This window comes from Carlito syrichta, unplaced genomic scaffold, assembly GCF_000164805.1.
Source record: "Carlito syrichta isolate Samal-C Ts95f unplaced genomic scaffold, Tarsius_syrichta-2.0.1 Scaffold313117, whole genome shotgun sequence".
Classification (NCBI taxonomy): domain Eukaryota; kingdom Metazoa; phylum Chordata; class Mammalia; order Primates; family Tarsiidae; genus Carlito; species Carlito syrichta.
In genome coordinates this window covers 159460-174337 of record NW_007257213.1, presented here as the reverse complement: position 1 = coordinate 174337, position 14878 = coordinate 159460, and the positions used below count along the sequence as shown (strand labels likewise).

The 14878-nt window shown below is 45.2% G+C and overlaps 1 pseudogene; it reads left to right on the top strand.

The window, feature by feature from the left end:
• Positions 1–5331: 5331 nt before the first annotated feature.
• LOC103272659 overlaps positions 5332–14878 on the top strand; it is a 21791-nt pseudogene continuing 12244 nt past the window's right edge.

The window sequence follows — 14878 nt, the reverse complement described above, 5'->3', positions numbered from 1 at the left end:
GCCGGGCTCGATGGCTCAGCCTGTAATCCCGCACCTTTGGGAGGCTGAGGTGAGTGGATTGCCTGAGCCCACGGGTTCGAGACCTGCTGGGCAGGCGAGACCTTATCTCTACAATAAAATTCTTTAAAAAATCAGCCGGGCGTGGTAGTGCGCGCCTGTAGCTCCAGCTACTTGGAAGGTTGAAGCGGAAGGATCACCGCAGCCCAGCAGGTGAGGCTGTGGTGGCCGGGAGCGGCCACTGCACTCCAGTCTGGGTGACAGTGAGACTCCAATGCAAAAAAAAAAGTTTAAAATTAGAGAACTGAAGACTAGATTAGCAGTAGCTGGGGCTAGGTAGGGGAAGGAAGGAAGTGAGTGTGGTACTAAACAGACAACACGAAAGATACTTGTGACACAAATATTTTCTCTTGGAGGGGAACAGTGTCTCAGGTCTGTAATCCCAGCACTTTAGGAGGCCAAGGTGGGAGAATTTCTTGAGGCCAGGAGTATAAGACCATCTTCAGAAACATAGAGAAATGACATCTCTACAAAAAAATCATGTGGTGGTGCATGCCTATAGCCCCAGCTACTTGGGAGGTTGAGGTGGAAGGATTGCCTAAGCCTGGGAGATGGAGATTGCAGTGAAATTTGATGCTGTCACTGCATTCTAGCTTGAGTGACAGAGGGAGACTCCAACTCCAAAGGTGGGGGGCAGGGAGGGAGGAAGGAAGGGAGGGAGGGAGGAAGAAAGAAAAGAAAAACATTCTTTCTTGACTGTATCATTGTCAATGTCCTGGTTGTGATATTGAAGGAGACTAAAGAAGCAGCATTTGGTGCAATAAATAAAATTAGTAGCCCATGACCTCAAAGCAGAAAACCGGCTGGTTGTGTATTAAATTTCTGTATGTGTTTGCGTGTAGGGCATTTAAATGTTTAATTTACTTGCCAACATCTAACATTTTAGATGTTACCACTGAGAAAAACCATGTAAAGGGTACATGAGGTCTCTCTGGATTATTCTGTACAACTGTGAAATAAAACACTTAATTAAAAAAAAAGAAACAATAAGGCAGTCTCCAGCTCTCAAGGAGCACATGTCTATGGAATGAGAGGGTGGGGAGCCCTGCCTGGCAGGATGAGGAGGGCCTCCAGGGTAGCGGCCTCCAGCTGAGTCCTGGGGCGGGGGAGCTCGCAGGCCAGCAGTGAGAGGAGGACAGAACATCTGGGAGGGCAGGGCAGGGCCACACTGGGCTACTTGGACCTTTCTTCTCCAGAGTCAGTTCTGGGATGGGAGACCTCAGGCCTTTTATACCATTGCAAAGATGCATCCCTCAGGCTGTCTTTCAGCCCATTCATAAAAACTGCAAGTGACAGACGCAATGATGTCTTTATGTTCTCTTGAACTGGGGTTGCTGCTGCCGCTTATCTGGTAGAGAGCTCAGCCCAGGAGAGCCTGACGGAGAGTCCCCTGACAAACACCACACCAGAGCAAGGGACTTCCATCAGCCTAGCCCATCAGCATCAGCCTTCACATTTGGTTTAGAAAACAGGCAGATTTTCATGTTCTTCCTGTTAAAAGAAAATTTCTCTTTTAAATGTTTGTTTTCTTCTTGGTATGCCTAGTCCTGCTTTCTGTGGACTAACAGTCCAGTGGTAGAAAAGGGGAGCACTTTAGAGGCAGAGACCCCGACTTCTGGATCTTAATTCCACCACTTACTAGTTATGGTCATGACCCTTGGTCTTCCTGAATCTCTGCCCCTGTGACTAATAAGACTGAACAGGCCATTGGCACCAAATTCATAGGGCTGGGGTAGACTTTGACAAAGAATATAGTACAATATCTGACATGTGGTAGCTGCTCAATAAGCAATACTCATTGTTAATCGTAATTATAATTTATACAAGGAATTCAGATATGTACTTTTCACAGTGCTCTACAAATAGCCCTGTGATTTCCACAAGCTGTGCATGCAACAAACAGTCAGGATTGACCAGGTGATGCTACAGTAACAAACAAGCCCCAAATCTCAGTGGTTTACAACAAAGATACTTCTTGCTCATGCTACATGCCCAGCATGGCCAGGGGCAGTTCTGGTCCTGCCTTCTTCCACCTGGACCCAGGATTGCGGATAAACTGGTCTCTAAAAGGTTGCTGGTAGAAGAAAAGGGTCTCACATCAGCATTCAATGCTGTGTCTCAGAAACAACACATATTATTCCACTCAAACTCATTGGCTGAGGAGCTGGAGGCTGCAGTGAGCTATGCTCGCACTACTGCCCTCCAGCCTGGGCATCAGAATGAGATTCCGTCTCTTAAACAACAGCAACGAAGCATAAAAAATAAACTCACTGCCCAGAACTGGTTAAAACTAGTTACTATTCCCACCCAACCCTAAGAGACCAGGAAGAATAACCACACCATGCATCTGGAAAGGGAAGAGCCAGAAAAGTGAAGTCAATAGCCCCAGACTAATACAAGGCCTCTAGAATCCACTGCCCAGACGGCAGGAGGCTCAGCATACAGTGGGGGAAGGTAAGAACTGGAGGGGAATGAAGAGGACCCAGGGAGCCTGGTATGGCGGGTGACCCTGAGTCAGTGTGCACGGCTGAGCCCAGGGGACCCCAGGGCAGCTTTTTCAGCAGGACCCAGACCCAAACAGACCCTGAACCATTCTGTTCTGCAGGCAGTCCAGTCAGTCCTGCTGGAAGACGGGAAACTGTGTTTTCCTGACTTCCCAGTGATGCGCAAAGCTGGTACAAAGCCCTGTTTCTCTGACGCTGCCTATCCTGATCTGCTGGACTCCAGGACCTATTTAATTCTCCTGTGTGTTCTCAACTTGCCCTCCACCCCACTTTCTGAGGCAGCCATGTGCCCTCTCCCCCCATGTCCCCTGTCCCTGCTCTCTCTAGGGACAACCACAGAGCAAGACCATTTCTAACCACATCTGTCCCACATAGCTCCCGTTCCTGGGGTAGCTATGTGCCGCTCCTTCTCGGTTTCCTGCAGCTCCCATTACTGCTGACATTGAGAACAACACTTCTGCCTGCTGTTGTCCAAGATCCCAGGTGTAGCTTGGACCGCATGTTGTCTGTGCTGACAGTGCCACCTCCTGTCTGCAAGGAGGTAGTGTCCTATGCTTGCTGTGTACCAGCTCTCCTGCTGCAACTTTCAAAGAGGATTCAGCAAGAGGTTTAGCAAGGGACAGCTTGGGCGGTCAATATCACGGTCTGATCCATTTCAGTTCTGATACAGGATGACCTTCTTTCAGATTCTGGAACTCAGGTCTTCTTTGGACCTCTCCCCACACCCCACCACAGGCCTGTGTGGGCCACTGATGGGAATATTCTTGTCACCACTTTCCTCCCCAGTCTCCTTCATCCTGTGGCCAAACTTTAAGACAGCTCAACTGTCACCTCCTCTGGGAAGCCTTCCTTAACTCAATCTACATCAAATCCCTCTGTCATGAGATTCTCCCCCGCCCCCACCCCACCTGCGCTGGATTGGCAGGCAGATGTGAAGCATTGGGAAGAAGGAACACCCACAGGGCAAGACCATTTCCAAACAGCAGAACCTCATGAGAATCGCTCCCTCACTTCTGCCAGGCTGCTGTCACACGCTTTGTGATCTCAAGGAAAAGATGCCAGCTTGCCAACCATGTTGGCATAGGAGAGAAGTCTCTGGGTCTCTCGCTTGTCTGAATAAGCTGATGCAGGTAGCTGAAATAGGAGGCCCCTTTGTTCTCTGTTTGCCAAGGATGACACAGCCCCTCATGTGTCCTGGAGGGCTGACTTCTTGCCAGTGCAGTCCTAATGTAGCTTGGGGGCATGGGAAGGTGTCCACAAGGAATGTTCTAGGCATGATGGTTACCCAAGAGACCCCTTATGCCCAAGAGCTGATCCTCAGCCCAGTATTGTTCCTAAAACTTGAAAACATTGAGGAAATTACTGTCATGGTCCTAGTAAATGCTTGGCGGCTATCTCTCGATGCCATTCAGTTGAGAGGCAAGGAACTGGCAGAAAGAGGTTTATTTCTGAATTCAGGATTCAGGGAGCAGAACCTGGCTCTTGATACTTCTGGAACAGATCTGCTTGCTCCTTAGGTTCCACAGTTCGTTTTTATGAGTTTAGGATGCTGGTGCCTATATTTCACTACATGCCAGACAGAACACTGTACAGAACTCAAGTTACAGCTGTATGTTGTCAATAGTAACTTTTTTTGGTCCACATTTCCTGGTGTCTGTTACCAAAAGGTAGCTCATCTTATCAGTGACACCAAACTGAAGCAAGGATCAAGCCTGCCATGGAGTAAGGGAGTTAACAGAGCCTATGACAAAGTAAATCATTATTCACTACAACATATTATTAATTAGTAGTTATTGCAACCAAAAGGTTATAGAAATTGCAGGGCTTATGGAAACCTGGGTGCTATATTTTTAATCTATGACCACTGATAAAAGGGAATGGAGAAGTTATCATTTGTCTCATTGAGTGAGCACAGTCTGCAGGAGGTTAAGTGTTCTTTGATAAGGACTTAATGGGAATGTATAGGTGATAAAGAAATACACTTTCCTTTGAAAATTCTTGGGAATGTAGATATGTGCAGGCCTGTGGCGATGCTTTAAGGGTTATGGCAATATAGACAGACAATATTGGTTTACATATTGGTACTATAGAGGTAGGTAAACTAGGAGCCATTTTTGTTAAGAAATATCATGCAGGTGTTGAACAGATAGAGAAAGCCAAGGAAACTGCATTTAGTACAATGAAATGCAACTAGCTGTCTAGAAGCCGAAAGCAGGAAACTGGCTGGCTAGCATGTGCATGTGTGTGTCTGTTTGCATATATATGAGGAGGCAGCTTGGATTTCCAGTCTACACCAGTTCCTGTCTGGACTTTGCAGACATCTGGGTTTGCAATCCCAGCTTTCCCCTCACTCTGCTCCCTTCTTGCCTCCCTGCACTGAGGCCCACTACTGCTCAGAACCTCATTGGCTGCTCACAATTCTGAGGAGTCAGCAGGCAAGAGACCCTCACCCCATTTATCAGGTGAAAAAACTGAGACCCAGAGAGGGGGAGTGACTTACTCAGGATCATACAACGCTAGGTGGACAGAGTGGAAGACTATGCCAGACATTCCAACTCTGAGATTTAAGGGAGAAATTTGTTTTTAATAACCCAATAGTTTCTAAAGTGAGAAACAGAATCCTATCCCATTCCCAACAAATTGTGCCCTACTGCTGGGGGCAGCCTGGCTTGTGTGCTTCCAAGTTTGTCTCTGCTTCTATAAACACAGAGGTCTAGGCTCTTATGTCCACAGTTGAACACACGACTTCAGTTTGACTTTTTATCTTGTAATGACAAAGCTGGGCCACAGTGTTTGCAACGCCCCCTTCTCACGCTACTGTCCGGGCCGTTGTTCCCATCCAGGACACACAGTGCCTGACAGAGGACCAGGTGAGACAGAGGCAGGGAGACAGAGTCCTATGATCTACCTGCTCAGCCTCCTATCATGGCAAGTCACTCCCCTCCCAGGGTCTGGCACAAGTAGGTGCTTCTGACAGGGTGGGTGAAACAGCCTCTGGGTTCCTTGCATCTCAGGAGAATTCTTCTTCCCCATCAGGCCTTAGAAGCAGCAACCTTGGGGAGTTTCCAAGGAGTCCGGTTCCTGGGGACAGGTCTAACCCAGACCACACTAGTGATGACCCTAAACCCATTCCCATGGGTCCAGGTCACTTGGACAAAAGGCCAGTTCTCTGGGTCCATGTCTCACCACCATCTTTTCTGCCTCTTCTGAAGTACCCTGAGAAATGCACGTGGCCCACAGCTGCTGCCTTCTGGGGTCACTGACCATGCCCTAAGTGGTCCAGGAACCCATGCAGAGGCTGGGGAATCCTCCCTCTCCCACTTCCCCTTCCGCCTTCCAGGGGCACAGGGACACACAAAGAGCAGTGAGATAAACCTCGCTTGGAATCCAGGCTCTGCTACCTTGGACGAATTACCTGAACTTCCTTTGCCTCGGTTTCTTCATTTGTCATATGGGGACTATAACACTTCCTTGGAAGGGCGACTTTGAGGGAGGCCAGGCTTCTCCCTACCCCCATAATCACTGACAATGAGACCCAGTCATTGTCACCTCTGTTGATGCCAGTTGCCAACCCAAGAAACCATGGTACTGAGTTCCAGCTGGACCCTCCCTCTGATATTCAAGACACACCCACAAGGGGAACAAATCACCCAGAAACAAGTCAGCTGACTGCACCCCCATCCTCAGCTGTGCCCCTCAGCTGGCTCCACCCCCACCCTCTGCTCCACCCCTTGGCTGGTTCTACATTCAACCTCAGCCCCATTTCTCAGCTGGCTGACCCGGAGCATGGGACAAGTATAGGTCTGGCCCCTGGTCTAGCCTCCTTTCCTGCGGGATCCTGGCTGGGTCTCCTGGCAACACATAGTCTCCAAGTCATGTTATCAGCACTGGCACTAAATAGCTGTGAAGTCTTAGCTACCTCTCTACCCTGGGTTTCTCTCTTGCCACTCTCCTGTGCCCCAGCCTTAAGCTCTAGGGCGTTCCCAGCTCTAAATCATAGGAGCTCAGTAAATGCAATAGGTGTGGCTGCTTTTTTAAATCTTTGTTTTATTTTGACTCAGATAATTCTAGGAGAGTGATGTTGACATAATGCAGGTTTCTCAGAACATTTGTTTGTTTATTTATTTATTTAGGCTGGAGTGCTGTGGCATAATCAGAGCTCACTGTAACTTCTGTCTGTTTCCTCTCCAGCAGCTGTTATTTTTTGCGTTGTTAATAATTGCCATTCTGACTGGAGTTAGGTGGTATCTCAGTGTGGTTTTGATTTGCATCTCCCTGATGATTAGTGAGGTTGAGCATTTCTTCATGTGTTTGTTGGCTGCTCAGATGACAATGAAGAGTCCCCAGAATGACTGGTTACATGCAACAAAGGGAGAAATTTTTATCAGAATTACTGTTTTGGTTGTTGGTCTAGTTATGAAGTTCTGTAGGTTTTGAGGAATCTTCCCCAGCCTCACTTTCTCATAAGCCCCATTAGTTGTGGTGCTTTAGTGTGTAAAGTTTCTGGTACATGGATATGGCGTCAGATTAGAATCTGCCGTGCTGATTGTTTTCACTGAATGCCATGTACCTAGCTGCATGCTCCAGGTTTGTGTCCCAGTTCCTCTTCTGGGAACACTTGATTCCATCACCTGGAAAACTCTAGGTCATCCAAAGCCCAAATAAGGCAAAACCTTTTCTGAGACTCCCTGGATCCTTCCTGGTGAGTTGACTGTCATCATCTCAGAGATTCCATAGTACTCTGAGGTACTCAAATTCAGCTATACATCTTCTTTTCTCATCTGTCTCCCTCTATGAGACTATGATCACTGGACTGAGGGTTTCTCAAGTGTGTCCACATCCCCAGTGCCCTGTGCAAGGCCTGGACTTGGCTAGGCAGAGATAAGTTGCTTTTTAAGTGGAAGTAGAAATTTGCAAGCACTAGTTGGGGGCTAGCAATGGTTGGATGACCACAGAAGGCCATGGGAGCCTGTTTACAGAAAACCTGGATTTTCTGAAGAAGCCTACTTCTGCCCAATGACATATCCTGTCTCTGGACACAGAGGAAGCTGAGGGAGGGCCAAGTGTTACAAAGCTCAGAGGGCACCAAAGAAGGAAAGCCAATCCCGTTTCCTGATTGATGGCTGTGAAGAGGAGTGATCAATTGCAGACAGCTATTGTGCTGAGATATTTACAAGCAGTTTTATATTTAATTCTTGCCTTGCCTCTAGGAGGAAGGTATGCAACTTATAAATGAAAGTTCAGAGAGGAAAACAACTTACACACATCTCAGAGAGACAGAGAGAAATAGAAATCCAGGTCTGACTCCAAAAGTGGTACTCTTAACTTTTCTAATTCACCACTGAGACTAAGAGGACGAGAGTAGGGCTGGAATGCAGAGGTCTAATCTCTCTTTCCTCATAAGAGCCTGTTTCCCTAGGATCAGTGTCCATGGCAGCCTCCTGGGCCTTCGTAGCATGTGAAGGAGGGACAGGAAGAGGGATGGGCATCATTATATCAGACACTCACACCAGTGTTTGTCTGATGGTTTGCAATGCAGTTACTTCTTTATCATTTACTCCTCTTGAAAAAGGACAGAATTATCATCTTATTGTTCAGGTTGGGAAACTGAGGCAAAGGCAGAGACAGTGGCTTGCTGAAAGTCACACAATAAGTCAACAAAGGAACTAAGACTAAAAAACAAGTTCAGGCAAGCTCCTGAAAAATGAACTCTCCTGCAGATAACAGCCATACACTCTGTACAAAATACAAAACAACTGCTTTAGAGTTTGGGAGGATGAACAGAAGGAGAAAGATTCTGAGAGGAGTCAAAATATAAAGGAAATGATGGGCACAGGTGAGTGCTCCATTTCTTCAGTTTTTTGTTGAGGAGAGCTACAGTCATGGCATACCCTAAAGTGGCTAAAACTCTGAATGTAAGCACACTGTCTTCTGGCCTGAGGAAAGCAGAGGACAGAACCCAGGGCACCCATGACTGCTGGAGAGTGAGAGGAAGTCGTTAAAGGAGTTTTTCAAAGAAGGGGAACTCCAGATTTGTGTATAATCTCTACACAGAGTCTGACTGATCCTGAACCACATACATGAAACAGATTAAAGGCAGTCTGAAAGGAGATCTTAGTTGCCTGTCATCACAGACAAGACAGAGTTTACTATTCAACTTTAATCAAATTAACTGCCTGCTGAAGCAAAAAAAAAATATATATCATATCATTGGAGGAATATAAGAAATTCATAGTTTCTTCAACATAAAATTCATAATTCCAGAATATATACTAATAAAAAAAGACTTGCTATATGAAAGAGTCAGGAAAATATAACCCATACTCAAAAGGAAAAGCAATGGACAGAGGTTAACCCTGAGAGAGCCCAGATATTGGAGTTAACAGATGAATCTACTGTAAATATTCTTGATGAGTCAAAGAAAAGCACACTTGTATGAAATGATAGAAACCTCAGCAGAGAAACAGGAAATATACAAAAGAACAAGAAGAGCAAAATTTGAACCTGAAGATACGGTATCTGAGATTTTTGAAATGAAAGAGCATGCTTCACAGCAGATGGAGACTGCAGAGGAAGAGTGAACATAAACATTGATTTTTAGAAATCATCCAAACGGAGGAAATTTAAGGAAAAAAAAGTTCAAAAAACATAAAGTCTTAGGGACACATGGAGAAAATTCAAGGATAATGAGTGGTTGGAGAATTGGTATCCCAGAAGGAGAGAAGAAAAAAAGTTGGAAAAAAATAACTGAAGAAATAATGGCTGAAAACTTCCAAAATTTGGTGAAAGAGATAAATTTACATGTCTAAAAAGTTCCGTGGACCCCAAAGGAACAAATATAAGATAATTTCCCCTAGGCCCATCATAGGAAAACTGCTACTAACTGAAGAAAAAGAGAAAATGTAGAAAGTAGCCAGAGACCAAGAACATATCATATATAAGAAACAACAGAGAACTTCACATCAGAACCTACGGAGGATATAGCACAGTGGAACAACATCTTTAAAAGACTGAGAAAAACAAAACTGGTCAACCTAAAATTCTACATACAAAAAAAATTTTTTTAAAATTAAAGCTGACCTGTTGCAGTGGCATATGCCTATAGTCACATGTGAACCAGGTTCAGTGGCTCATGTTTGTAATCTCAGCATTCTGGTAAGCCAAGGCGGGAGGATTGCCTAAGCCCAGATGTTCAAGACATCTGGTAAACATGGCAAGACCTCTTCTCTACAATAAATTTTTAAAAATAAATAAATAAATAAATATTTAAAAAATGAAAGCAAAATGATGACATTTCCAGGGAGAGAAAAATTAAAGCATTAATTACCTCCAGAAATGTACTAAAAAATGCAAAATGCAAATTCTCTCAGCCAGAGAAATGATTCTAAAGGAGGAGTCAGATCATCAGACACATACTGAGAGAGGAGAAAGGAAGACACCTGATAGGCAGATAGGGCAGATTCCTGGTAATAATTTCCTGCAAACTTCATGGACTGGAGAGGGCACATCCACTCCCAGGTCCATGGACATCTCCTTTCATGTTTCTCCCTGATTGGCCCTTCCCAACTCACACTGATTGGTTCATTTCCTTTCAAACATCATGGTGCCTCTCTATGATTGGAGCTATTGTCAACCAATCAGCAGGTTCTTAGGACTATATAAACCTTTGCCTGTAGAGATATTGCCAGAAACCCTTTTGGGACTCCTCCCACTACTGAGAGCTTTCCTATTTGCTAACAAAATTCCCACTTACTCTCTGGTGTCTGCATCTATTATTATTATTGTTGTCGTTGTTGTTTGTTATTAACATCATCATCATCATCATTATCATTATTAGACAAGAACCCAGACTAGAGAGAGCTGCTGAATACTGCCAGACTAGAAGTGCTGCTGACTAGGAGAGCTTCATACACCAGAGGCTGGCTTTCCAGCTGACAGGGTCAATGGAACCTGTGGAGCTGATTAAAGATGAAACCAGTGAAGCTGATGGAACTGGTTCCTGTGGAGCCAATGAAACTGAGGAAGACAGTGGAGCTGATGGGACCAGTGGAGCCGACGAAGCTATTGGAGTAGATGGAACTGAGGAAGCTGACAGGGCCAGCAAAGGTATAACACTTCTCACTTTCTGGCTTGTCGGACTAGAAGAGCTGTGCACACTTCTCAAAATTCTGGTGACCTCTGGAGTGTTTGGCAGTTGGAATCTCCAAGTTCTCAGACACCATCACATTCCCCTATCCAGAAGCCATCACATCCCCAGCCACCATGTGAATCCCAGGCTGGCAGTACAGCTCCGTGAACAGCAACATGCCTTGGGGACCCAGCCTGACAACCAGACCAAAAAAAAAAAAAAAGATTTGGGGGGGCTCAACCAGGATTTGTCAGAAGGGTGAGTTAAAGTGGATCTATCTCTTTGTTTTTGTTTCTGAGGCTTCTTATCCTCTGCTTTCTTACCACATTTTCTTCAGTCTTTTCTATTGTACATTATTTTCTTCATGATTACTGTCTCCTTTTGATGCAATGTTGTTTTTCCAGCCTAGGAACCTGGCATTGTTGAGTAGTATTGAGTCTGGCTTGGAATGTAGCTCAGGATAATGCATTTTTGTTGTTTTTGAGAGGCAGGGGATGAAAAGATTTTAAGAATTCTCTCATAATTAAAGAACTCACTGGTAGAGGGTAGTAGGCTGCGGTTTTGTTTCTTCTACCTTGTTAGGTATCAGCACAACCTGGCAAATATGAGAACCTGTTTTCTGTGAAGCATTTCCTTTTGGTAGATATCTTGTTAATTTAGGTCCACATTCTTTCTTTTGTTTAGGGAGAATCTGGCTCCATAGTTTATCCTAGCATGTGGAGGAAGTGTGGTCAACACAGTTAGGGTATTCTATGGTTAGGTAGAATTGAGTGAAAGTGGACTCTTCCCTCAAACCACCTTGTCAATTCTACGTCCTAAGTATTTAGACCCCTCTGTTTTTGGCCGTATTGGAACCAAAATACACAAGCTCTATGTTAGATGAGCCCCGCTGACTGTCATTTTAGGCTTTTCAGAGACCATTAGGGACTGTCTTAATGGGCCTACATACCTTTTTGGGGCACTTTTATGTCTCCAAACTTAAGTGGTTCCTTATCAGGTAAAGAACTTTGGATAGTAATTACTCCTGTTAATATGGATGTTACAACTTGGCTTAATCTGTGTGTCTAGTAGCCAGAGGTTTGTGGAAGGTCTCAAGAACACCCTCTATACACATCAGCATCTCTTGTCCAAATACAATTGCTTCAAGGTCTTTTTAAAGACTTAGTATGAATTGAGGTGATGATAGGTTTGAGAAATCCAGAGACACAGTCAACATTCAAGGACTGGGGCACTGCACAGGTAAGTGTGACCTATCCTGCCAACCAGGTCCCATCCACTCAATGCAAGTGGAGGTCATGCTCGCATCCATGGGAACACAATGAGTAGAGAAAGACAGGAAAGTGAGAAGATGCTCTTCTTTCTTTGATCCTTATTCATGTGTCTTGGTTGGAGGAAGGAAAGCTAAGGGAGACCTTTCTTTTACTTCTCACTCTCCAGATGGGTAGCAGGCCATCTGGCTATCTGCTGCATGCAATCTTCTTGAGTGCATCCTGGGATATGGGGACTTCTTTAATCCTCAGACACTGAAGAAAAAGCATCTTAGATTCTTTTGCATCCAAGTGTGGTCACATTATAAGTTGCAGGATAGAGAGTCTTGGCCTTGGGGGTAGTTGGTCATTTCAAAGGATGGTGCTAATGGATCAGGGGTGCCAACCCCTAATATGCCACTGGGGAAGGCATCAGTCCCTGAGGCCTCTACTGGCCTGTCCTACCCACCTTACCTAGATCCTTCCCATACTTCAAACATGCCCCACTTAAAACTCCTGCCCTAGGCAGACTCCCACTCTACTTAAGCCCCTACAAGAGAGGCTTAGTGAATACGGCCCTAGTAAGAGACAGGTACCCTTTTTCCCATGGGACTTGACACAGATTAAGAAAGATCTTGACAAGTTCTCAGATGACCTGACCAGTGTACAGATGCTATCCAGGATTTAACACAAGTACTTGAGTTCTCCCAGGAGGACATTATGTTACTCTTAAGTCAAACCTTGACAACCACTGAGAAACAAGCAGCCCTACAAGAGGCAGAGAAATCTGGGGATGGGCTTTGCATTTCATATAGTGTCAGACAGGGAGAAGTGCCATATCCAATTGGAAAATCAGCAGTACTATTGGAGGACCCTGAATGGGACTCTAATGCAGAACTGGGAGAATGGAGAAGGAAACATTTCCTGGTGTGCATCCTGGCAGGCTTAAGAAAAACTAAGACTAAAACTCTCAACTACTCTACAGTATCCAGGATAGACCAGAGAGCAGACAAGAATTCCTCGGCCTTTTTGCAAAGGCTAAGAGAGGCTTTGGTTAAGCACACTTCCCTAGATCCTGAGTCAGGTGAAGGATAAGTTTATTACTCAAGCAGGTCCACATATCAGAAGGAAGCTGCAGAAGCAGGCCTCAGGACCAGAAAGTACCTTGAAGAACCTCCTGAAAGTGGACACTCCAGTTTTTTACAATAGAAATAGGGGGAAGGCTCAAGAAAAAGAAAGGGGACACAAGACAAAGGCAAAGGCTCCAGTAGCTGCCTTACAGGTTTGTAAACCCCAGGATCCCTGAGGTGCACCTGCTACCTGCTATGGATGTGGAAAACCAAGACATTAAAGATGCAGCAGGGTATCAACATGGAGGTCTGCAGAACCAGAGGGCCCAAAGAGGTGACTCACGTGGCAGTCGCCATTAGCAACAAAACTCCAACTGCCCATCAGAGACCTGGTAAGAATGAAACTACTAAGGGGATGGTGTCTGTGCTATGGGTACTATTTGTAGGGGCACTAGAAGCCTATTTGCCCCCAAAAGGCCTAAACCTCCAGGACCTTGTCCACTGTGTAGGCCAGAGAACCATTGGAAAGCTGGTATCCTCTCTTCTGAAGAGAAGAGAAAACATCCAGCTTAGGAGTGATGGCCACTGAGGAGGCCAGGGAATGTACTAAAGTGCCTGGCATAGCTCACCATTGCCCCCCACCAAAAAAACCCAGATGAATATGAGAGCATTAGAACCCAAATTAATTTAATTAACACAGGTGCTGACCATTTGATCCTGGCTATCCCTGTTGGAATATGTAACCTTACCATAATTTAATTTGCTAGGATGAATTCAATATATAAATGTGGAAGGTTATATGGAATGGAGGAAATGGGAAGAGCCAGAAAGAAAAGGAAAGATGTGGAGAAGGTGGTTGCTGTGGAAGTGTTTCCAGTAAGAAGGTAAAGGACAGAATGGTTTTGTGTAGGAAAAGATCTTGTATGGTAAGTTTTTGTCCTGCAATAAAGTGTATGGTTATTTAAAGGAAGGAACGTATAGGACCAAAAAATAGAGGGTACACAGATGTCAAAAATTGGTAGGTGTGTGTCATAGAATGGTATATGGAATTCTGGAGACTTGGTACTGAAGGCCCTTGCCTCTCCCCTTCTTTGGGTCCAGATTAGAAAGGACCCTGCACTGTTCTCTTCACTCCTTCAGCACTGAAGTTCACTGAATAGACTCTTGGATTCATCATACTACATTGAAAGCCTGGAATCCAGGAGAAATGGCCTCTGCTGACATAGAAAGGTACCTGGAGTACTGTTGTGAAGAACTCACAGATCTCAAACTAAAGATCGGAAAAGATAAGTGTCAATAAATAACATCCATGGATATTCCTTGTAGTTTTACCTATATTCTCTGCCTTTGCTTTTATCTTGATTTACACCATTAAACGCCTTTGTCAAGGACCCCTTAACCCTGAACACCCATGGGCTTATCTACTTCCTTAGACAGTCATCACTTTGACTCCTCCTACAAGAGTTCTCACACAGGAATGAGAAAATGAGAAGCCTGTTTTACTTCCTATTTCTGTCATCCCTTGCCCTAGCTTCTTATAAACACCACCTGTCACCCTCCATCACCTACTTGGTTCATCAGGGTAATTATTATTATTATTATTATTATTTGAGTTGGAGTCTCACTCTGTCGCCCAGACTGAAGTGCAGTGGCTGCTCCTGGCCACCGCAGTCTCGACCTGCTGGGTTCCGGCGATCCTTCCGCCACAGTCTTCCAAGTAGCCGGAATTATAGGCATGCCCAGCTGATTTTTTGATTTATTGTGGAGATGAGGTCTCGCTGCCCAGGCGGGTGTTGAAGCCGTGGGCTCAGGCAATCCAGGGTAATTATTCAAACTGCTGCGTATGCCCACAGGAGGGACCGTCTCTAACTC